We start from the raw sequence: 25,203 nt of genomic DNA, 5'->3' as shown, positions 1-25,203 counted from the left end.
CATTTGAACATCTTGCGCTCGACAATGGGGCTCTAATTCAAAATCGATTCTTTTGTTTTAACACTCTTCAGAAGCTAGAAATGGGGTGGTTTCTCCAAAACGTCCTTTCTTGTCACTGCCCATCAGTTGTGGAATGCTTTGCGTTTATGAAGATTTATTTTATTATTATTCTGGGGTTAGTTAGCTTGTCCATATGGTTTTTTTAGGTTTAATATGTAAGTATAGTATTACATTTTAATATTAAGATTATACGTACGGTCAGGAAGTAGCATGATGTAATGGTTGCAGTTCCTTATAAATGTTGTAAAAAAATTGGCAGTATAAAATAGGACGGAGAGTTTATTGCCAGTTTTCCTAGTTCGCTGTACGCCTTGATTCGACAGCTCAATTCAGAGGTATTATTTTTTTACTCACTTAAAGTGGACATTGTGTTACCGATAAATGATATTTTTATATAAAATATAAAAAAATCAGTGGCGCTACAACCTCTTTAGGTCTTGGCCTCACATTCTGAATCTTTTACATAATCATTTTTAAATCTAATAGGCAAGTACGTGATCAGCCTCCAGTGCCTGACACACTTCGTCGACTTTTCGGGTCTAAAACAATGTAATAATCCTGCGGTCGCTATATAACTAATATATAATTGCCTCCAAGGGATAACCAATGACACAGACCAGTTTGTGCAATCGAGGCATGGTCAATTGCCTATGTTGTTCGTGATCTTGACGATTTGGGCATGCAGAATGTTCTAACAGGTATACAGAATTTCTTGTATGATATTGTCAAAGGTAAAGGGAATTAATAGGAAAATTTATATAAAGGAAGGCTTCGAAGTGCGAAGTCTATAGCTTTTATTAAAAAAATCGATGATCGATATTGGTTGTAGGATAAACAAATATTTTCTTCATCAATTTTATACTATTTAATTAGAGCAAAGAAGATAATAAATGAAAATCATTATATTTTGTACATTAAATTCTTCTCATTAAAAATACTATCTCCAATTCAGTACTCAACTTTTTATTATACGCTGCTTCTGTTCAAACTTCGCTAGAAATCTTGACACTGACTAACTGAGATATTGTACTAGTACTACTATACTATAGAGCTCTGCAATCCAAAACTCATTGGATAGGATATATTATGGGAATAGGCAGAACGAATTTCACTCATTGAAATCCTTAAACTAAAAAAGGAATCTGCATGCAGCACTATGCAGTTGTTGATGTTTCTAGTTAATTTATAAGGAAAGAGGTTCGCCGTTTTTTCACTTTGAACGGCTTTGTAATAGATTAATCCCGGCGAAATTGGATGTTTGCAATTCTCAATGTAAGTCTACTAACACTAACTTTATCTACATCTGCCAAATTCGAATCGAACTTTTCTTTATCTTTGAGAGTCCGAACCGCAGGGCCGGATTTCTTTACAAAAATGGAGCCCTCTTCGGCATAAAACAACAGACACTTCGGCAAAATAATCATTCAAATTACGACCGTTTAGCACTAACAGGCACGTCCACACAGAGCGAGCATTTGCCGCGCGAAGCAGTTCGGTAGTGTGGACGTGCCTCGGACGAGGCAAGCGTCGTCTTTTGATTTGCTCAAAGGCGCCTCATTCGTTTGCCGCGCGTATTCTGGAGTTTACCGCACGCGGCCGCCTTGCGATAAGTTTCCTCGCGAGGCATTTGCCGCTCGCTCTGTGTGGACGCGCCTATTTAATAATTATCTAAAATATTTTTTAGAATCATTTTGGTTTCATAATATTATACAATTTATTGAATCCACTAAATACTAAAATTTTATTTGGAAAATATTATTAGGGAGGCCACTCTAATACGGCTACTCTCGGCCTACACCATCTGTTTTCTTGGAACCTAGAATAAGTGATAACTATCTTATGTTCCATAATAAACGTGTTTTATTTATTTTACGAGGCTTTCGACTAAATCCAACCCTGCCGTCCGGTAAAAACTCTAAGATACCAAAAGTTTTACTTTTAAGTCGCTCCAATGTTTGACTTGTTGATTTTTTGTAATTCCACTTCAAGTGGATGCCAAGAAGCATAGTTTTCAGATACTTGATTTTGCAATTGTCTTTTACTACGAGTACGTTGATGAAACTTGGGAAGTTTAACAACTTTCGTGTATGTGTATTACGTGCTGTGGTATAGAAATAATTGTTGTACTACTCTCCTTAATAAGACTTTGTTTAAGGCAGTACTAATAATATTAAATAATAATCAGTGGCATTACAACCTCTTTAGGTCTTGGCCTCAGATTCCTGATTCTGTTTCATGACCAATTTATAAATCTAATAGGCGAGTAGGTGATCAGCCTCCAGTGCCTAACACACGTCGTCAACTTTTTGGGCCTAGCAAATGTTAAATGCGCTCATAGAAAGAAAGTCCATTGGTGCACATTTTAAATAATTGGTTAAGTAATTGGTTTCAATAGGAATTGTCTAATTAATAACTAACTCGGTTGATATGTTTTCAAAGCGATTTAATGCCCCAAATTCAATTTTACGGTATTATCTATTGAATAATGGTAAGTTTTAAATTTAATGTTTCTAATCGTGAAATTTATTACAGCCGTGTTCGAAATATCGTGCTAAACTATTTCACTCCATTGAGTTTTTGGGTTTGACTTGTAGGCAAATCATAATGCATGTAGACTCATATCAGTATTGATACCGGGCAGTCGTAATAATGTGGTTAATAATGTTTTGCTATATACAAAACGTAAGTAATAACTATAATATATTGCTATCCATACATTAAATTTAAAAAGTTAAGCCTATGAAAATTCTGCTATTTCAATGCGAAAATTGAATAAGTGTGAAATAGTGCTATATGCCGCCCATTTTAACCCGTCTATAGTTTTTAATTAAATTTGAAAACCGAAATTGTCGTTTATGAAAATTTTGTCGATGCGAAAACCAGATGGTTTCGATTGCATTGTCAAATAAAAGTATATCGGCTGCGTATTATGTAATAAGACAAGCCGAACTACCTCGTAAACAATTATATATAATAATTATTATATTTAATAATTGTAACTGTACTAATTGTATTAAGCTAAAGACCTTGTTTGTACGCGGTAATCTCAGGAATTGAAACGAAATTCGTGGTAGTCCATTAATCGAAGACCCAATTAACGCCGGTAAACGGCTTACTTATATACTATAATATATAAGTAATTTAAATAATTTGTATATATATAATTAAATTTATCTTACATTTCCCAAATAAATTATTTACAATATCAAATTGTATTCTGTATAACAGTTTACAGACAGTGCATTTCCAATTTTTATTTTTCTACAATTGAAAGTATTAAAAGTGCTTGATTTTCGCAAGAACTACAACAAATACAAAAGTTCTGCAATGAGCTTGTCTTATAGAGCCGAGGCAACGCTTTTTTTTTTTGTAATTACAAAAATCATAGCAAAATAACAGTAAATTTTTGTAATGTCCGGGAATTTATTTTTTCGCTGCTATAGCTCTCAGATCCCAACAGCAAAGTTGTTCAAAAAAACAATTCAAATACAAATACATTTCGGTACACGTCTTGATTCTTATGTACCGCAGTCGCGTATGAGCGCTGCAAACGGCAGAATTATCTCGAATTCGACGATTTGCTTCAAGACTTCTGTAGCTCTATTGAAGGCACAATGTGGAGTAATCATGCCTTTGGAATCACGTCCGGGAGCGACAGGAATTCCGTTGGACCTCTGACTTCAGATAATTTTCTTAACAAAAATAAACATTTTTATAGAAAATGCTTTGTGACACACATATGTGAACGTTTGTCTGATAAGATGAGAATAATAAAAGATGTTAATTACTCTTTAAATTATTAGCCTTAAATATTTTTAAGTCAGAGACGTTCTTTAATAATTTAATAAAGACTTAAAAAAACACGCGTTGCTTACATAGATAAGCTACTTGCAAGCGCTAAAAACGATGTCTACACCATATTTTTACAATCACTATAAACCACCGCCCATAGCCACTCACCAGAAGGCGCAAGTGCGTTGCCATCCTATTAAAGAATTGATACGCTCTTTTCTTGAAGGAACACTAAAAGTCAAATTAAAATCATATTTTCATTAGTTATTAATTACCACAACATTTATTATATAAACACACTAAAGACATATTTCGATATTATTATGTATATACGAGACTAAATTTGTTCAATAATGGCTTATTATGATTGATTTAAACATGTATAATAAGGTCACAGGGATATTGCACTAATACGAATATTTAATTCAACAAAAAATAAAGTCGAGTTTCGCCCGAAACAAAGAATGAAGCTTGTAATCATCGATTAGAATTTTTCAATTTGTCCAATTGCTAATTATTCACAGTTCGAATGAAAATTCTATTTTCTTTAAACGTTGAAAACAATTTATTTGTCACTTCAATAACGATTTCCAAAAGGCCGTTCTATGTTTTTAGGATTTGTTAGTGAAATTGCGATTTCATTTATACGGTCTATATTATATAAACACATTTTAACATTTAATACAAATATTAACATAAGGATGATTTCAACAATATAAAATATATCCCCAGGTACCTGTAGTGCTTCAAATCTTTTTTCGACTGGAATCAAACGGGACACATGAAAAAGAAATAATAGTAATAAATTAAGCTAAAATGAGCTCCCGAAAATCTGGCATTGAGTGCACATATCACACAGATATACTGTTGCCAGTAAGTGAACTAAATGTTTTACATACTAAGTAAACAGTTAGTACCAAAACAGTAGATCAGGCAGGTTTGTGAAATCAAAACTTTTGGCCTACTGAAAGTACAGAATTTCTTAAAGAAAAGCTTTGTATAAAATATCTACAGTACACAGAAAATCCACTAACCAACAATTGTAAAAAGCAAATTTCTTTGACCTCATCGGTGTCGGAAATTTCAGTAAGGTTTCTAATTTTACCTTTGCGACTCATTGATTTTTAACGCGACTTGTTAGTCCCCTATTTTGGAACTAGGAACTATAAGCGTTGTACTGCGCAGTACTAAACTGACTGATTTTCATTCGTTTTATGAAATATATTTAAAATGTTTCAGTTAAAAATTATTCAAAATCCTTAAGGGAGATGTTAGATAATCAACCTTTTTATTAATTAAACTCCGCCCGTTACAAAAAAATACAAATAAAGGCTTAAATTTTTTCTATTAAATTTAATTTAATGGAAAAATTTATAAGACGAAGGTTCGCTAAGCAATTCTCAATTTCAAGGTCATGCGTTTGTATCTCTACTGTTCAGAAATAGTTTTTTAAGTGAAACTTCTTTAGGCAAATGAGGGTAAAATGAATACGTATGAAACGTCACGAAGATGCGCAGCGTTTTTGTGGAAGAAAAGGGAGAGAGTGATTAACACCTATTGGGGGACAGTGTGAAAGATAGATCCAGAAAAATATACGCTATTGGTTGATGTATCCGTTTAGTAGTTACACTATTAGAACTCTAGCACTTTTGTTGCTTTTTCAGTATACGCTGATTTTTCATTTATTTATATTATCATCAGCACGTATACAGTGTGTAAACAGTGTGAATATAGATATACAAATACATAGTGTGATAATATATTGGTAGATGATAATCTATTGAGGCTTTTACCTTAATAATAATTAATTTACAAAGAAGTTTCGTACTACGCACTTTTTTTCTATGCCCAATTAATATCCTCGTATACGAGGATATTAATTGATCGGGCAGATAAGACTTCACCTGCTGGAATTAAAGAATATAAAGATTTTTTTCATGAAACAGACAAGGAGCTAATAATCTAACGCCTAGAAGAGTCTAGAAGCGCCTTTCGATGTTTTACATTATTTGTGGCTTTAATGTTAAGGCGATTAGTTGGTGTGACAAAGAGTGTATACTTCCGTGTATATTGTAAGATTCCTCTTGAGAAGCTTAATAAATACGAAAAACAACTCTATGTCACTGGCAATACAGTTCATAATCGTTTCCGGTCGCAATTAAATTATAAATTGAATCTGCCTTTTTTCATTGCTTTCACAAAATATAGATAGAAAGTTTACTAGATGTATATGTCAGACACCCCTTGATAAACGAGTGAACCAGTTGAGGGGACAATCATCATGACGTAACACGTCGTGTCTCTTCTCCTGTTGCACTTCCACGTGGTCCCGTATCCCCCGTATCCCTTTTCTAAGGCAAATAGCTTACACCTCGGTGTGTTGGGCTTGGCATCTACCGCCAGGCCCGGGCGACAACTACTCCGGCAAAATCCTCCTAATATTTTTGAGCGAGTTGAAGCCAGCTGGCGGGTCCCACGTTACCTCTTGTGCCTTTCTGACATATTTGATTATTTTATGGTAGAATTTTTTCAGCTGCGATCTTTGCTTGAGTATTTTGGATAGCCCATCCCGGGATACTAGAGACGCCACGAATATTCGACTACTATTCTGTATTCGGCCACTTTTTTGGTATTCGGTATTCGGCCGAATAATAAGTACTATTACTATTACATACAAATCGTGGACAAAAAAGACACATCATATTACTCAAGATTTGTATTTATGACCAATTTACAATATTTTAATAAATAAATTAATCAGCGGTATGTTATGATGGATAACAACAAGCTTTTCAGCATTCAATGGTAGCAAAAGATTACGCTTTTCATTGTAAATGATACCAGTTATTTCATAGTGTCATTTTTTTAATCACAAACAATTGAAAAATAACTAATGAACTTATCTACAAAATCGTAGGTGATGTTTTATTTTCATACTGATCTGACAAAGCGTGCCGTGTTCTCGAGTGAGACAGGTCGCGACAAGCATGTACTTAGTGCAGAATATTCGGCGCTTCGGCCGATAGTGTTGCCGAACATTCAGTATTCTTCAGTATTCGGCTATATCACTATTCGTGGCAACTCTACGGGATACCTTCATGCCAGTCTCGAGTTCCAGATCGCAGCTGGCGCTATAACAGACATTCAAGAACTACCGTTTGGTCGGTTCTTTTGCACTCAATAGATTCCTTATACCTAATTTGTTAATTACAGTTTCTACCACAAGTTGGTAATCAAACTCAGTTCATCACTTCGATAGCGAATAGCGTCGCAGGTCTACGATGCACTGTATTCTGATCCATTAACTAATTAAATGCAGCCAACATGAAAGATGTGCTATGTATGTATATACATGTATATAAAAAAAAATTAGTCCAAAATAGGATATGGCTCATTGTGAGGGGAAAAGGTTGGACAAGTTTTTTGTTCTGAGCCGCCTTAATTTGAAGTCTCAAGTCTTAATTTGAAGACATAACCTATGACCCCCCTTTAGACCTCCATAGTTCAAGAGCTGATATTGACCCCTGTCAATATTAGCTCATGATTGAACTATTTTGAGTATGAGCCCCCAAATGTACTCGCAAGCAACAATTTTTTTTTGCCTCACGGTAAAACATTATAATTGCCGCTTATTATATATATATTTATTATATTATATTAATTGCTATAATATTCTGCAATGTCGTTTAATTTATAATTAAATTCCTATCACCAAATACTAATATTGTTTATTCGCTATTCTAAATGCATATCCATCGGGAATGCTAAATGATAAATTTTCTGGTCAATAAGCAACATAATGATTTCGATGCCATTGAACAACACCAACGCGTATGCCTATCGTTGTAATAATCAGGTGCGATACCTTTATATATAAATTATATTTATATAGCAGCAACAAAAGTTTCTATTGCACTTTAAAATTAGTTTATTTTTGGAATATACGCATTCCGAACCTAATATATATCACATAACTTACTGTGAGATCGAGACTGACAATCAAATGTTGCGTTAATAAGGATAATTTTTACGATAACGGACATTTCGTAAAATGTTACGTTACAGTTTGGGTCAATATCACAAAACACTTCAATAATTTTATGATCATTCTCAATAGACCTTAGGTCTTAGCGTCTGTTCTCCTAAGGGAATCCTAAATAAATCTTCATAATTAAGTGACAGTTTAATGGATGGCCTAAACTATCTTGACGCAATTCACTACAATATTACAGCCACCCTTTTATTTAAAAAATCTAAATAACCGTATTATTTTGAATGTAGAACCTTTTTGATATTTAGATAACGATCGTTTATCCATTTGACTACTCAAAGCCACAAAGAAACTCTTTTCTATGATTATCGCCTTTAACTTGGTAGGCTAAAGGACATACGTATACATATTTACGTTTTATGAATTTATATAAAGTACAGAGAGTCTAAAAACAGATTTTAAAAATTTATTTTGTTGACTTTTTAATGTAGCGAGACTTGAAATAACGATGTTCGGGCGTACTTTGTTTAGCCATCATATTATGGTAAAAATAAAGTCATATTTAATCATTGTTAAATTAAATTTTTAGATTATTGTCTGGACAAAACTTACCATCATGAGAATCGTAGATATAGATAACGTCAGTCCAGCCATAGTAAATGATAGTGTCGACAATAGCACGATGGTAGTCGGGTCGAAGACTGACAGCGTAGTCTGTACCGCTAGATGTTTCTGGTATCACCTGTAACAAATCATTTTTAAGGTTTCGTAGTTTTCTAATGTCTTAAAGTTAGCTGTCAGATCTTAAATCAGACTCCGATCCGGAATTACGTTACTTATGCCGATATATCTCAGTTATAATACATATGACAAGATTAAAATCACCACCAAAACGATACAATGTGTGAATACACAATATACACAACATTTTACACTTAATGTTCGTGTGAATCAAAAAGAAGTAAACAAAATAATTATGAACAAGGGCAGACAGAGTATATTTCGTATCATAAAAGAGAAAGTGAAAAGAAAAAACTGTAAACAATTATTAATGTTTGCTTTTTTTATTATTTAATCAACTAAGAATTTTTTCGAAGGCATTTAAAAGATGTGACCTCTCTCATAAAATTTCACAGAAAAACTGTACCAACTTAGTTTTAAATTATAAATAACACAAGGATATTTGGACCGGCGCCAAAGCCTTTAAAGAGAACAAAGAAAGTTCAAGGCAGGACTGAGAGCCGTATTAGTTTGACTAGGGTTAGACTTACTGTACTTGTTATAGTAAAAAATATCTGGGTCTTAAAAACAAACACACATATGTGATATGATATGTTCTGATCGAGAAAATTTACCGTACGTATTTTATTCCTACTTTTGGATCATTTAAATATTGTTTGTATTACTTTTAAGATTCGTTACTTAATTTGATTTGTTCTGTTATTGTTAAATTGTTTCCTAGTATTGGTACGAGTATTATTCGTCTTTATACCAATCAGTGAGGTTGCCATCTTGACTTATGACAGCGCGTTCTGGGGAGTGCGACACGGCTCTTGATAGAGGATTCGACAGATCAGTGCGGTGATGAGACGTAGGATCGAGTTGGGTGTATGCGATTTATTTGAGTAAATTGTTATAAAACTGAGATCGAAACAACAAACTTATTAGATATTGTACCATCTCTATATTCGTCTACCTAATCTACCTCATGTTTATATTCGTATCTTTTGTGCTCGCACTTTACACACATGACGCACACTAAACCTAATAATGATGATGCTATTGAACAAAGCATTCTCCGACATATATGTCACATCCTGTCAAAAAGGGAAAATACTGTCATTTATCGACCGATAGGGAAATCCCACCACTACAACTTTAGGTCTAAAGAATCTGTAGGTATCCTCAACCTCAATACATTTTCAAGTAAAAGGTAATTCAGTATAAACCAGGCCATACCAATATACGATACTTAAATGTATTTCGTTTTAGTTAGTGTTTTTACGAAAAATTTCTGGATATTGACAATTTTCAATCGGTGAATACTCGCACCAGAAAAGCATTGCAAGATTTAAAATCCTGGTTTGTTATGAAATTTCACTAAATTACGTAATATTGTGTTTAGTTTGTATTATTACGAAATAAATATAGCGACTGATTTATACTGGGCAATGAAAAATTAAATATCTGTGTGTAATTATCCAACTAATTAAAGGCGTATACTAGCGTTGTTGTAGAGTAATTTCTTTATCTTTCTTTATCATATATATCCTATCGTATACAATCCTTAATTATTATTGAATTAAACTATTGGTACAATTAACGGTTAGGTTAAAAGTTTGATGTAAAATTTTAAAGTTAAACATAATGTTGATTTAATTGGATTTTTTTGGATATTCCTTACATAATGTGTGTAAAGACGTGCACACAAAACCATTCCTATGAAGCACATAAAAATATAAATTCGCTGTAGCTTATTTACGAGAGGTCAAAAATATTTATTGACACATGTCCGTGAATCGATACGGTAAAAATATTTCATCTCGACGATTCACGATAAGTGGAACGTAATACATTGTGTCAGGATATTACAGAAATTGGAAATGGGACATTCTTTTTTTGAAATCAATGAAAAATACAACTAATAATATAAAAATCAGTTCTTGGAAATCTCCAATAAGCCATATATGGGACTAAAGCCGTAGGGCCTACTTTCGATTTCGAATAGTATATCGAACGCTGTCGGAGCTGCCAGCAAATGTGTACAGCAAATATTTTCTAACAAATCAAGTGGTTATTCAAAACAAACGTGTATCCATCCAATACTTTTGCTTTGATATTGTTTTCTGTTATCTGTATTTATGTTTGATTTAGGTGATCAGTGTCTATTTATAGACAATATTTTGAAGAAGCGAGTGAATTTTATGTATAAGACATTAATCAATTAATGTGTCTCAGACTGCAGCTGTTCATTGGTGCTTAATAAGTGTAATCTAAGAATATAAATAGTTTTCTCAAGAGTAATCTCAGTCGAATATTGTAACGTAGCCTCTAATTGAGAATTAATTAACTAGAAAAAAGAAACTTAACAACACTACGCAAGCTACTACTACTACGTTTGCCCCCTGTTCTATATAAAAACAAAGCTACAAGATTAATAAAAATAAAGTTACTTTGTAATTTAAATACGAAGGTATGAAAAAAAAAGATTTTTAAGAATAAACAGCCTTTTCGAAATCCCTTTAAAGTATAAAGTAAATATCATAGTATATTTTAATAAACGTGATTTTAAACCCGGGAGAGCTTTTCTCGGGGTTATTAGATCCCTCTTTAAACTTTAAAATTGCATTTTTCATGCATCTCATTAGTATGAGGCTAAAGATTATGTTTTTCTTTGAGTATGAAAGTCAATAGTATCTAACTTTGAAAGCTTTGTTGCTCGTGGTGCCATATATTGGGTATTAAAAACGCAATTAAAGAGTGCTATGTCATGTGATATTTTGAATATTTTTTCGTAATAATTTTTAATCTGTATATTATTAGTAAAATTTATTATTACTGGATGTATAGTAGTTGCTATCATAACTACTCGCCGTTTCATCTAGATGTGCTGTTATCATTAGAGATTTAGGATTCGAAATATAGGTCATAGCAAATATTTATTCGAGGATTGTTTCAAGTGAAACATGGGACCTTGCTGGGTTTGTCTACTATTATCGTCAATGGTTGGTTATACAGCCCCTTGTAGGCATCAGCCTCCTCAAGTACACTTCGCCATCGCAATGTATCCAGTGCTTCCCGAGTACAATTTCGAACCCCTATTCTTCGAGGTTGTGTGTTCAATATGAACCGTGGGGTTCTGTCGTTCGCCATTCAGTGCACTTGTCCCAGCCTGATGTACTATCAATCGGACGACTTGGCGTCGTCTAGAATGTTATAAAGTTCATCATTGCAACGAATACGCCAAACATGATCGTCGGAAACAGGGCGCATACGATCTACTATCATCTTTTTGGTTACTTTCTAGATCAAGTTTAAACAAAAAATTCAAAGCAAGAACCAAAAACTGATATCTAAATCAATACTTTATATAAGGGAATATTTTTCGTAACTTAGATTGTTATTATACCGGAGTGAAATTTTCAAATTTACCCACCTAAATCCCTGGGCATTCAAGTAATGTTGCATCGTTAACTTCGTGAGTTTTCATAGAAAATTTCTGAAGAAAAATGTCTTCGTCCGATGGAAATATTGCTCAATAAAAGAATTTTACAAAATTGTTTGGCTTTCAAAATGTATGTGAAGTTGCGAAAACTCACGACATTCTTCACTGGATTGAATCATTAAAGATTTTGATAATTTTGACACCGGCGAAATAATTACTGTAAAACCTAATAACAAGAATTTGTGATATGCACCACTTAACACAAGTTAAAATAATCCTTTAACATTTCGACGAGTATTTTTTTTATTGCGTTTGTTCAAACATAAATACACCGTCTGTTGACCGATGTCAAATAGTTTGGATTTGTAACGAATTGGTTATATAAAAAAGGTTTTGCAGAGTAATAGATTATATTGAAACAACTTATGAAAAATAAATAATACGGTTTATTAAGCTAATAAGCTAATACAATAACACTATATATTCGGTTAGAATGGATATTTTCATTCTTTATATTAAACATTCATTCAGAACGGATGGCTTATATTTCCAGCGATCGATATTATCTCACAAAAAGTAAAAACCTAAAGTCTATCTTTATTGACTCAAAAGGTCCATTAAACCATACGTATGTATACTATTCATACACTTTAATTATTTTTGTAATACAAGGCTGCAGAACCAAAAGAAATAAGAAATATCATTGTGGAATATTTTTGAAACTGTTTTATATTTTTTAAGGAATTTGTTACTTTTTCATATTTGTAGCATTATATTTTGCTATGCACAAAGTTGTTAGATACTAAAATTTATATATATAGTCGATCGATAGTCTTTGTCTATGTAAAAATGACATTTATGGAATTAACAGCAATGATAAACATTTTATAACTCTAAGCTGGCACGTAATGTCCCGAAACTCTTTACAAATGAGTTTTTTCGTAGAGTGAAGGATAACGTCGTGTAAATGAACATTACATATATTCATAATTCCTTATTTAAGATCAAACAATGACCTGACCTGACATACCCTATTTAATTTTAAAGTGTTTATGTGAAGAGTCTCATGTTTTGTGGAGTTCTGTTTAATACGAAGAATATTAAACAAACAATACAAGTTAACAAAATGTTTCATGACATTAAATAGCTATTGTGATTACTGATTAAGCACTCTTGTAGCATAAGTACTGTGACGATGCTTTGAAAACATTGTTAGTTTGGATTGCGAGTTCGTATATTTAGAATTTGATTGTATCTGATTTTTGGAGAAGTATAACATCAGGCTCTGTTAAAACAACCGTATATTTTGATTTTGCCAGGCCTGACTTACCACTTTAGCCTGTATACCTTCCGTAACGTATATTTTTCATCATCGGACGTTAAGTCTGACGGGATGCATCCGTAAACCATTTTACCACGCACTAGCGGACTATTTAAATATTTCCGAAGCATTTAAGTTACTGTCTTTCAAGATAAGACAGTACCCTTTTTTATAGGTCAGCACTTGAAATCATTCTATAGAAAATGGGACATTTAAAATGTGTATTATGCATGTTATGTGTATTCTTTTGCCTACATACACGTAATTGTCACTTAATTTTAATATATTTTATCTCTTTTTTACTAATGTTTTCACAGTTTATTTGTTTTTATTCATCTAATAATTTATTCAAATACATCCCTTCATTTATATTTGACCTGGTTTACTTAATAGTAATATAAATTACGTTGCTAGTAGACAAAAACATTCTGTCCTCCCCCGTCATTGGTATTTTGGATATTACGTGGGGGGCGGCTAGTAAAGCTCATGTTCAGATTGTCAACCAAAATAACCTTCTGCAATTTCCGCTATCTTGTCGTGTCAGAACTATCTTAATATTAAGGGTATATAGCAACCTTCATAGTCCAATTATTACGTCGAAAAAATCGGGTTAGAAATGAAAATGAACCGAGACAGCCAAATTTTGGATATAACGTGAGGGGCGGCTAGAAAAGCCTTAGTTCACATTGTTGACCAAAATAACCTTGTGCTTTTGCCGCCATCTTGAAAAAAATCAGTTTTTTCATCATACCTTGGTTCCCCGTAATAATTGGACTATGATGGTTGCTATATACCCTTAATATTAAGGTAGTTCTGACACGTCAAAATCCTAAGAAAATCCGGCCACAATCTTAATGAAGTCACCTTTCTTATTATTTATAATATATACGGTATATAAGATAAAATCATTTTCAAATGAAAAATCTTCCTACCAACGAAATGTCGGCAACTTGTTTACTTCATTTATTAAAAATATTATTTAAAGCAAAAAGATATTATGGGACAAATTTGAAAGTATGAAAGCGTTTTCCTGAAATATGCTACCTTTCACTTCTTAACGCAATTTGACTTCCAATGAAATTTAATTTTGATGAAAATTCTCGTTTGATCTTAAAACCGTCTTTTATATCTATGTATTGATTACAGATAAGATACGCTTTTATATAGCTTTGTATAGAGTAAATGTTTTTGGAAAATAAGAGAATATTTTTTACGTAAAAAATATTTTTGTGTATTGTGAATTTCTATTTAGATACAACTCCTCTTTAGCTTATGGTAGTCTTAAAATATTCTTATAAATGAAAAAATATTATATCTTCAATTTACAACATCAAAACTCCAAGTTATGGCTTTGTAATCCTTATTAATTATTTGTGTATTTCACTTATAGCACGTACAAAACTTAATAAGTTGAATTATAGAAAACACTTTTTAACGGATTGAAGTTATGTATCATTGTAAACTTATAATTATTTAAACATAATTTTGTTAACATAAAAAAGTGTTTTCTTTAAATGTGTAAAAGTTTTGTTAATAAAAAATAATTAATAGGTTGATCATAAGATAATATGTAGGAAATATTTCAGTATTTTTAGTCTCGAAGCAATGCAATCTCGGAGTTCATCGCGTTCTTTGATTATTTCTCTTTTTATAAAAAGTATAATAAACTTCTTGCTAAAAAGTCAGACTAAGAAACCCATATTGTAATGAGCATAAACTTTAAACATTCAATCATTTGAAAAAGTTAGTAGTATATATACAGTGCAGTCTCGAAACGCAATGAATTGCATTAACATGTATATCGATATTCAGAATGCATTATTCAAGGCAGTGAAGTGATACTTCTACGCTAGATGGCTTTAAGATAACTTGCTCTTACACTTTTTATATGTTCCCTTGCAAGAACATATTTTCTAAACGAACAATACCATGAAATCAATTAGATGTCTTAAATACTCAAAAGTACGTTACAGAAGATTCTCGTGTTACGTCACCTGTTTGTATATAAACTACTGCGAAAGTTTTTGATCATATCGATTATGTCTGCGAATTGGACAACATCTATTTTTCATCCCTCTAAATGTCAAGGGTAGTCCAATCCTAAATTTATTTATATAATACAATTTAAGATAATTCAGGTTTTTGTTTTTATTTTTTATCATACAATAGAAAACTACATACAACCCTTAATTTTCCCCTCTGCGATCAACCTCTATCTTATTGGTTAATTAAAAACCTATAAACTAAAAAAACACTAGATCTGTGGAGTGAAGAAGCTATCACCTCAACGTCCATCGTTCCACAACTGAGCCTTTTTCAAGAAAAGAGCGTACCAATTCCTAAAGGGCCGGCAACGCACTTGCAAGCCCACTGGCATTGACAGTGACTATGGGCGGCGTTATCACTTAGCAGGTGAGCCTACTGTCGGTTTGCTCCCTGTTCAATAAAAAAAAGTGCGTGCGTACAAAGTACACATGTCAGAAGTGAAACTTTGTAAATTTATTATTACTATCATAAAAGCCCCAATAGATGATCATGTTCCAGTATATGATTTCATGTATTTGTAAGTCTATATTCACACTGTTTACACACTGTATACGTGCTACGTGATAATATAAAAAACCTATATAGCATGTATATTTCTCAATATCCCTTATTCTCTCTCTCGTTCAATCTTTCTAATTATAGCTCTCTCCCACCTCTCGCTCCATGGCACTGTGCGTGATACGACAATCGCTCTATCTCACTTTTTCTCTCGGTCTATCTCACTTTTTCTCTCGATCTTTCTCACTTGCTTGCTCCCTACTCTCACTCCATCGCTAGTTGCTTCATGCTACGTTCGCCCTGTCTTACTCTCTTTCAATCGGTCTCGATCGCTCTCTCTCTCTTTTTCGACACTTCCGTTGCATACTTGCGTGACGTTACATTTGTAAAAAATGTAACCTGATGCGTCCAAAGAAGTTTCCCTTCAAAAATAAATAGATATAACTCAATTTATATGAGTGTGTTTATATATTCCCGATTAAAAGCCAAAGAAGGCTAGAGCTAAATTAACAGATATATCGCACGGAGGGAAATCCTCATCTGAAAATGACACCTGAAAATCGTTGGTTACTGCAAAAATGCTTGCGTGTGCATACATTTACAGCCTACACTCACCAAACCCCACAAACTCATATATACACTGACGAAATTAGCACTTTGAGGATAAGTAAATGAAGTTAGTAACTAAAATCTTTGACAGTATTCCGTAAATTTCTACCAAAAGTTTTTTTTAAAGCTAGTGACTTCTGTGAGGATAAGATTTGAGTTGTTGAGAAAGAAATGCTAGATTAATGTAGAATAAAAGGTGAAACGTAATATACATATTATTATGTTGTTAAACATAGTTGGTAAAATATAAAAATTGTATTCAATACAATATATCTTTTATTGATCACACGCAAAAATTTTGTTATAATTAACTGTTACCATAAACGTAAATTGCCTTTTGATACTTTGAGTAGTATTTAATCTGAACATAGTCATAGTCATAATATCTTTTTTCATTTAGGTAAACATGTACACTTATGAACGTCAAGAAAAACTTTTTAACTAATTAAATTTTAATCTAATTAAATTAATCGTAAATTTACATTTACCACCAGTTCGCAAGTCAAGGGCGTAGAGCGGGTAACAATGTGGGACTCAGCAGATTTTATAGCTTATTTCTTTGAAGTGAAACTTTTTTAGCATGAGGGTAATATTCGGATGAAACGTCACGAATATGTGCAGCGTTTTTGCCGAAGAGGGGAGATCGAGGAAAAATACACGCTACGTTTTATCTAGTCGTTTAGTACTTACATTTTAGAACTTTAGATGGCAATTCTGTAGCATAACGTCTTGTGCAATAAACGCAGATTTTGTATTTATTTATATTATCAATAGCACGTATACAGTGTGAATATAGATATACAAATACATGGTGATTGTAAACTGGTACATGATCAACTATTGGGGCTTTTACCATAGTAATAATTAATTTAAAAGGTAATTTCACTTTTAACATGTGCATTTTTACGCACGCACTTTTTTTTAAATTTTCACTTATGTAAACACCTCCCCAGGCCGCCTCCAAATTATTATCAGATTCATTATTTTTAAGAAGACGTTAGTTTAAAAAAAATAAGCTTGGTTATTAATACTACGCGTATTAACAAGAAATTAGTAAGCAAATCCAATAAAAGTGAATATTTGAAATAAAAGGGAACTTTTATTACTTGTATTCAAAAGGGTACTATTCTTAAGTACATCATATCAAAGATCCGTCTTTTCATATCTTTTCTATTTTATTCGCTTGAGTCGCAACTTTAATATATTTTTTATATTATTACTTTACGTTTTCGCCTCAATATTTGTTGCTTTATGTTTTTGAGTTTGAATTTGACTCATGAAATGGCGTCACAAATTGACTTCATTTATATTTGGCCCAACGTGCCATTTATTACTATTTAATGTATAATATTATAGGGTTTCGATATTTGTAAATATGTGAGGAACATGTATACTAACAATACCATAATAGACCTACATAGTAATTTTATTCCGGGAGTACATTGTCTTAATATAAAATTATTTAAGTAATGTATACAAATATTGTAAATGAGTAAATGTGGAGTTTCTTGCCCATGCTTCTCCACATGAAACTACCTTTTGGAAGGGGCAACTAGAATCATCTTTATCATCACTACATAGTATAAAACAAAGTCGCTTTCTCTGTCCCTATGTCCCTTTGTATGCTTAAATCTTTGAAACTACGCAACGGATTTTGATGCGGTTTTTTTTAATAGATAGAGTGATTCAAGAGAAAGGTTTATATGTATAATGACATCCAAATAGAGGAGAAGTATTGTTATTTTTGAGGTTTCTATGTGATAACGTAAATAATTACATTTTTTCCGCTTACATTGCAAACGCAGGCTGAACCCTACCAGTTTTATCAAAATAATGTACTAAGTTTTGTACACATTGAAAAGGTCTACAGAAAAGTCTGTGATGGTCTATCTCTTATGGATAACCCACAATAACTTTTTTTTGTCATTTACTTTTTACGACAAATAAGAAGCGATTTTAACCAATACAGCATTAATCCTTAACCAATTAAATACCTTGAATACATTGTTCATTTAATATAGATCTATACAGCCCATTACAGCTTATTTAGCAGCGATCGAACGCGTATATTATCGGAGCTTTCCAGCGACGGAAATAACAATACATAATAAAAACCTGCTTTTCATCAGCATTGCACCCGTGCAAAGCCGCGGCGGGTCACAAGTATTTTATATAAAGTTCATAAGTGCCATTTTAGGTGGTCTAGTTGGAATAAATGATTTGATTTGAAATTAATTCAATAAAACACAGCGTACTAATTCTAAGAAAGGCCGGTATTAAAGTTGCCAGCCTCCTGGCAATGTGAGTGACCATGGGCAGCGGTATCACTTAATATCAGGTGAGCCTCTTGCCCGTTTGCCCCCTGTTCTATAAAAAAAAATAAAAAAAATATGCACTCCATAATAAATACAAAGACGACAGAGTACTAAGGGCTTAAAGAGTGCAATTAGATTCATTTAATTTTCATGAATAAGGTTAAATTTAAATCATATTAAAATACAATAATACAGTGACAACCCTAAATGGGCTATGGCATCTTCACACTCCAATACCACCATCCATTTTCAAAACTCAAAATTCCATTCACAGACGGGACTCGAATGCACCACCGTTTACGGCAGTGTGAAATGAATCTTCGCATATAAGAGCGGTATTTACGTTTCATTTATTTAAATGTTCTCGCAGATAATACTTTAACTTACCAGTACACTGATAGTACTGGTAAGTTAAAGAATTATCTGCTTTAATAAACAGTTAACCTAGCACTAGATTGATCCTATACAATTTGTTAACAACAGAGCTGAGACTAAACTTAGCAGTAAGACGCTTGTAATTGAAGTCGCCACAATAGATCGGACCGATTAACAAACGCCACGCTGATTTAACACCAGCATATGTCATGTATCAAGTAAAGCCATTTTGAATCTTGACACGCCTTAACCGTAGTGGAAATTGCGGAGTATTTGCCAAATTAATGGGTGACGTAGGAAGGAAAATATTGTTTCTATGTATTGTTAAAAGCTTATATATAAAATTCTCGTGTCGCGGTGTTTGTGGTTAAAGTCCTCCGAAACGGCTTTCCTGATTCTCATGAAATTTTGTGTGCATATTGGGTAGGTCTGAGAATCGGACAACATCTATTTTTCATCCCCCTAAATGTTAAAGGTAATCCACCCCTAATTTTTTTTTTCAATGTTAAATAATTTTTTTTATGATACAGCGTTAGTAAATACATATAACCCCTCTACGATAAACCCCTAATTTTTAATTATAAATGATATACATAGCAAAACGACGTTGCCAGGTCAGCTAGTATATACCTAATATAGCGATGAACTTGAATTCGTTTGCCGTTCAACTTTATTTCACCTTGATTGAGTATTGTTACTATTTATTTAGCCGCAGCAACAAAGTCACATTAAAGAAGAAAAAATCATGTTTTAAAGTCTAGAACGGGTCCCATATTCTGAAACTTTCGATAGCGATAGCGTTAACGACCCGACGTTTCTGTTTGCAAATAAAATGTGGGTTCCTTAATATCCGAAGTGCGGATATCGATACCTTGGTATCGTGCGGAACTGTACATGAACTTGCCGGAAAATGGTACAGGCATTTGGAGTAACATATAATCAGAGATCAAACTGGACAAGTTAAAGAGATCCGAAAATTTGTTCAGACCTCTGGTTTTCATCTTTTGCATTGGTGAATGTTTGAATCGGAATGTGGAAGTGAAATCCGATTTGACCTACTTATATTGGAGTGGTACGAAAATGTGTGGAACGTCTTTTTACCCGTTCCTGTTATTCAATTTGGCCGGGAGAAAAATTCAAACAAAATTCCTCCATGGGACAAGTATTGTTCTTTAAGTTGGGTTACATATACAATATTAAGCTTTTTTATTTTTTAAAACTACAGTAGGCGTCCCGAATTTCAAGCAAGGAATTATGAAAATAATTTTTATGTTTTTATGTAAAAATATTATTTAATTAACAGCATTTGCCGATCCCATAACCACAAAATCTTTATAAGTTATACACTAAATATTCACTACTCAGAGCATAGTAGCAGATATCAGTTCAATATGAATTAAATAGTAACTGAAATTCGTAAATGTACTGCGCAATTAGTATTTTTCCTACCTTTTCAGGAAACCACGGAGTTATAAACGGCATTTGAAAGCTGTTTGAGTAGGAATGAAGAGTGTCGAACGAGTCAGATGGAACGGATCCAAGCATCGCGACTGCCCCTCTTGTGTACTGGTTGCAAACTGAAACAAGAGATTATTTATTAAATAACGAGTGATTAAAAGTACTTTAAATTTGAAGTGAATTCTGAGGTAACGCCAGAGACAACTGCAATTCTGGCATTTGTAGTACACGTTTTGTATTATATAGACTATAATTTGTTGAGCGAGAAAATTACCAGTTTTGGGGTTACTATTTTCTAGGCGCCAACTCAAATCTTTAATAAGCGCCTGTGACTTGAACCCTACTGCCCAATAGTCTCTACTCCAAAGAGAGTAATATATATTATTACATACATATAATCGCTAATATAATCTCGATGAAAAATTGACATTGACTGATTGGATTGATTGTTGACTTGGTGACATTTTCAGCACCAAACCTTTCGCTGGATCGTTTTAGAAACCTAACTATGTTTATCTGATATTATTATTATTTTCTTTATTCCTGCATAATTATGTATTTACAGCGTAATGTGAATGCTTGATGGTCCCATGCTAGTTTCGTGAGTCATCAAATATAAATTTTTTACAGAAAACCTTGGTGGAATTTTTTATCTGGTTTGTGCACGGCTATTTTATATGATTTGAATTCAAAGGCTTTCGACAGCAAGTCAGAAAATTTTTTTTTGTTGCAATGATAGACCAGGCTCGATAATTTTTGAAACCAAAAAAATAATAGTAGGATGAAAACCATTGAGAAGCAGGAAAATATTATAAATATGAAAGGAAAAATAATTTACGGGTGATCTAAGTTCGGGAAGGGGATAGGGGTTAGTTTTTAAGAGATGAGATGAGATTTCCGTCTTCTACTCTAGGAAGGTGATTAAATATTCTTACGGCCATGGCGTAGCAATTTTTAGAATATAGCGTGGTGCAACATGCAGGCACCCGCAGCCGAGTTGGATCCCTCGGTATATGCAAGGATGTTTCTTTAAATGTTTGAAATAATTTTGGATGCCTCTTTACAGTCATGACCGCTTCAACGATATACAACTTCAGGACTATTTCCGTCTTCTACCCTGGTGTATGAGGACTGAAAAACTGACACATTGGTTTTTCAGCGATAAGTCACTGCATGCATATTTTTTGATCCATTTATTTTGCTGTATATTTGTGACTGACAAAAATAGACCTGTTTTAAATCTAAATAAATAAGAATGGAAATATGTGTTTGAGTCAAGATAAGCCATTTAAATGCTTTCTATATTCCATTTGCGTTCAATGTAACGTTATGTTGAAATATAAATAATGTTTTCAAATTCTGTAAGTCCATTATCGAAAAACAACTTTTTGTTTAGATTTTATGCGAAACTCGGTATGTGTATGAAACCTTGAAGCTTTTCATTTTAGCTTTTATCTGTGAATGTGTGTTAATACAAATTATTAAAAACTTTGTCTCGTTTCTTTATCGGGTACAAGCTAAATAGCCGCGTAGTTCCAGCAAATTTTATATAAAATAATATCTCACTCAAGGACTCACTTTTTAAAATTATACTCGAGTACTACGTATACTATTTATACGCGTATACTGCATCATCAAAGCGCCCCTGAGCTAAGTTAAATGAATCACCTTACCAGGTAATGAATTCTAATTTCAAAATTATCACACACGTGAATTATATGCATTGTCATGGTGTAACTACTAAAATTACACTGGTGATTGTATAAACATACACTCATTACAATTACATAAATACATAACTGTACAACATAAAATTAATTAGTTTAATGTTAGGACGTGTTTAGAGAGTCTAATCCAAACTAAGTCAAATCCAATAGACTAAGGGTATAAAACTGCGGTTCACAAGCTCAAAGGGAATTTACATGTGAATTATCAGTATGCAGAATTATACAGAGCTTTGTAGTGATATCATCCAATATTGAACTCGAAGTGAACCGCATAAAAGATCCATATAGTACTCAGGTTCAGAACTGATCGGTAGTGGATTTTGGACGGTATTACGGACCGACATTACCGGAATTTGGGCTTAATTTGCTAAGCACGTAGCGCTGATATTAATAGATTTTAATAGTGAAAGTATTTATTAAACTTTAAGCAAGTATATTTTGTCACGTTAGTCAATAAAATCAAATCATAAATCATTTATTCATATAGGTAACATAATGTACACTTCGGAACGCCAAACAGAAATATACATTAAATGATTCTAATTTTACATTTACTGCCAGTTCTCAAATCAAGGGCGAAAACGGAAGAGAAGAACTGGCAATAAACTCTCCGCCATTCTTTTTAATCGCCAAATTTTTTTTACACAATGTTTGTAAGGAGGTGCAGCCATTACACCATGTTCCATATGACATCTTGAATAATAATAAAATAAATTAAAAACAAAGATTTGTCCTCTATCAGCAGGAGGCATGGTGAAATTGGAGCACGCACTTACATACTCGTGAGAACAACACGCAAATAGGTAGTATAAACAACTAATATCACCGCATACACGAATTCAAGTACGACCAGTCACCACAAGTAGCACCCGTTCACGAGTATGACGCATGGCCAGCCATCGGCCCCCTCGATATATTTTAGGGAGAGAGACAAGCCGACGCATGGACGCCACCACAAACAATAACTTTTAAGTGAGCATGACGATAATTGAAATGTGGACTTTCAATGTTGGTGTAATCGGCATGATACCTACAGACAAGCCGATAATTGCTTAAAACACGAAAATTCTTTAACAAGGGCAAAACAATTTAACGCTATTATTAAATCAGTACTAAATCTTATTTCGAAATATATTGCTCATAAATAATACAATATTCGTAGAATTATAAACGCTATATATATGTTATCTTGATGTTTCTAAACTGGCCAGGTTTCCCAAAAATAACTACAACAGTGGAGGAAATATGAAACTGGTAGCGTGATGACCCTAAGTCTTGGATTAGTGTCTTTGCATTTGGTATATCTAAATTTGCAATTATATCTGTTTTATGACAGTTGCAAAGACGTTTAATATCAGTCTTACATTAAGTTATAGCACCAATTATAAATTTATCCAATACTCATTAATTCAAATTCTCATTTCATCGTCGTGTCTGTTCGGAAATTATTTTCCTCATATGTTGTAATTACTATAGAGTAAGTGCATGGTCTTGTCCATGGCACTTGCACTTGATTTAAATGATGAATCGAAAATAATTTTAAACATAAATTTGTTTTTGAATTTTGAAACCAAATTACGTGCACAGTGTATTATGTTACATAAATAATACATCACCATAATGTGAAAATAAAACAATTGGTTATTTATTTTAGTTATAAGTATAAAACGTGTAAGCTTTAATCTTTGTAGAATATGGTGAATGCGTTTGAATTTAACTCAGTATATGTCATCCTCTCCTGCGCTTTTCAGCCTGTAATCCAAAATCAATGAAGATTTCGATGTCAACTTTTATGAAAGCTAAAGCACTATAAGAGATTTTCAGGTACAAATTTTGTTTCATTCACCTTATATATTTTAACCTCTATTCCGTAGAAATAATAACAATGATTTATCTACAAAGGTACTATACCTTCACCTGCACCCTGAAATTTGTAGGGAATCTCTCTTCGGCCGGCAGTTTATGATTGTGTGTCGTGGTCAGCAAGGAAACAGAATAGTATAATGAAAAAATAGGCAACGTAAGTATGGTCATGTCACCATAGTCATAAGTGACAAGTTTTGCGTATAGATTTATTTTGGATAGTGCAGATTCTGTTTATGCAGCAATCATGTCATAAGGATAAATTTGTATTAATAACTAAGTTCGTTAATTGTTGTTGTGTAATTATAGGAATTGTTATTCATGGCTCATAATATTAAAAAAAGTTCCTATATGAACATATTACATGACCTTTACGGTAAAATGATGGTTTACCTAAATAAAATTATTTCGCAAACTAAAAACACCAATACATTTGAAAAAAATCAACTACATAGGCCTCGTAGCAAACATTTTTTACTCTGCTGTAATCTTTAGTAGCGTAATGTTTTCTCAGAATCGACAGTTCTTAAGAGTCGTACATATCTTAGTAATCCTACTTTAAATACGATTTTCATTTTTTAACAGCAATTATTTAAGACTTGATGAAAACGAATAGTGTCAACTGTATTTTACAGATTAAAGGATATCCTGGGGTGAAAATGTCTCACTGCCCACATCAAGCGTAGCTTAATACGTGGCCATTGTTTCTGACAGCTTGCTTGCATTTTCGGAGCAGCGAAGCTGAGTCTACGGAACGTCAGATTCGCTTTTAGAATCCAATTCAACTTTATGTAATGCAACTATCACATTTTATACTAAGATGGGATAATAGGATTTGAGGCAACCACACGGAGAGGGGTATTAAAACTTATTGCGTCATTCTTTTGTGTTTGACAATTTTAGGATAGATGCAATATTCGAAAAATGTCAAACAATAGAATTATCAAAACTCTAAAGGGTTAGATGCAATAAAATAGATAGAT

This window comes from Pieris rapae, chromosome Z (genome assembly GCF_905147795.1).
Source record: "Pieris rapae chromosome Z, ilPieRapa1.1, whole genome shotgun sequence".
Taxonomy (NCBI): Eukaryota; Metazoa; Arthropoda; class Insecta; order Lepidoptera; family Pieridae; genus Pieris; species Pieris rapae.
The sequence above is the reverse complement of the archived record's forward strand: the minus strand, read 5'-3'. Positions refer to the sequence as shown.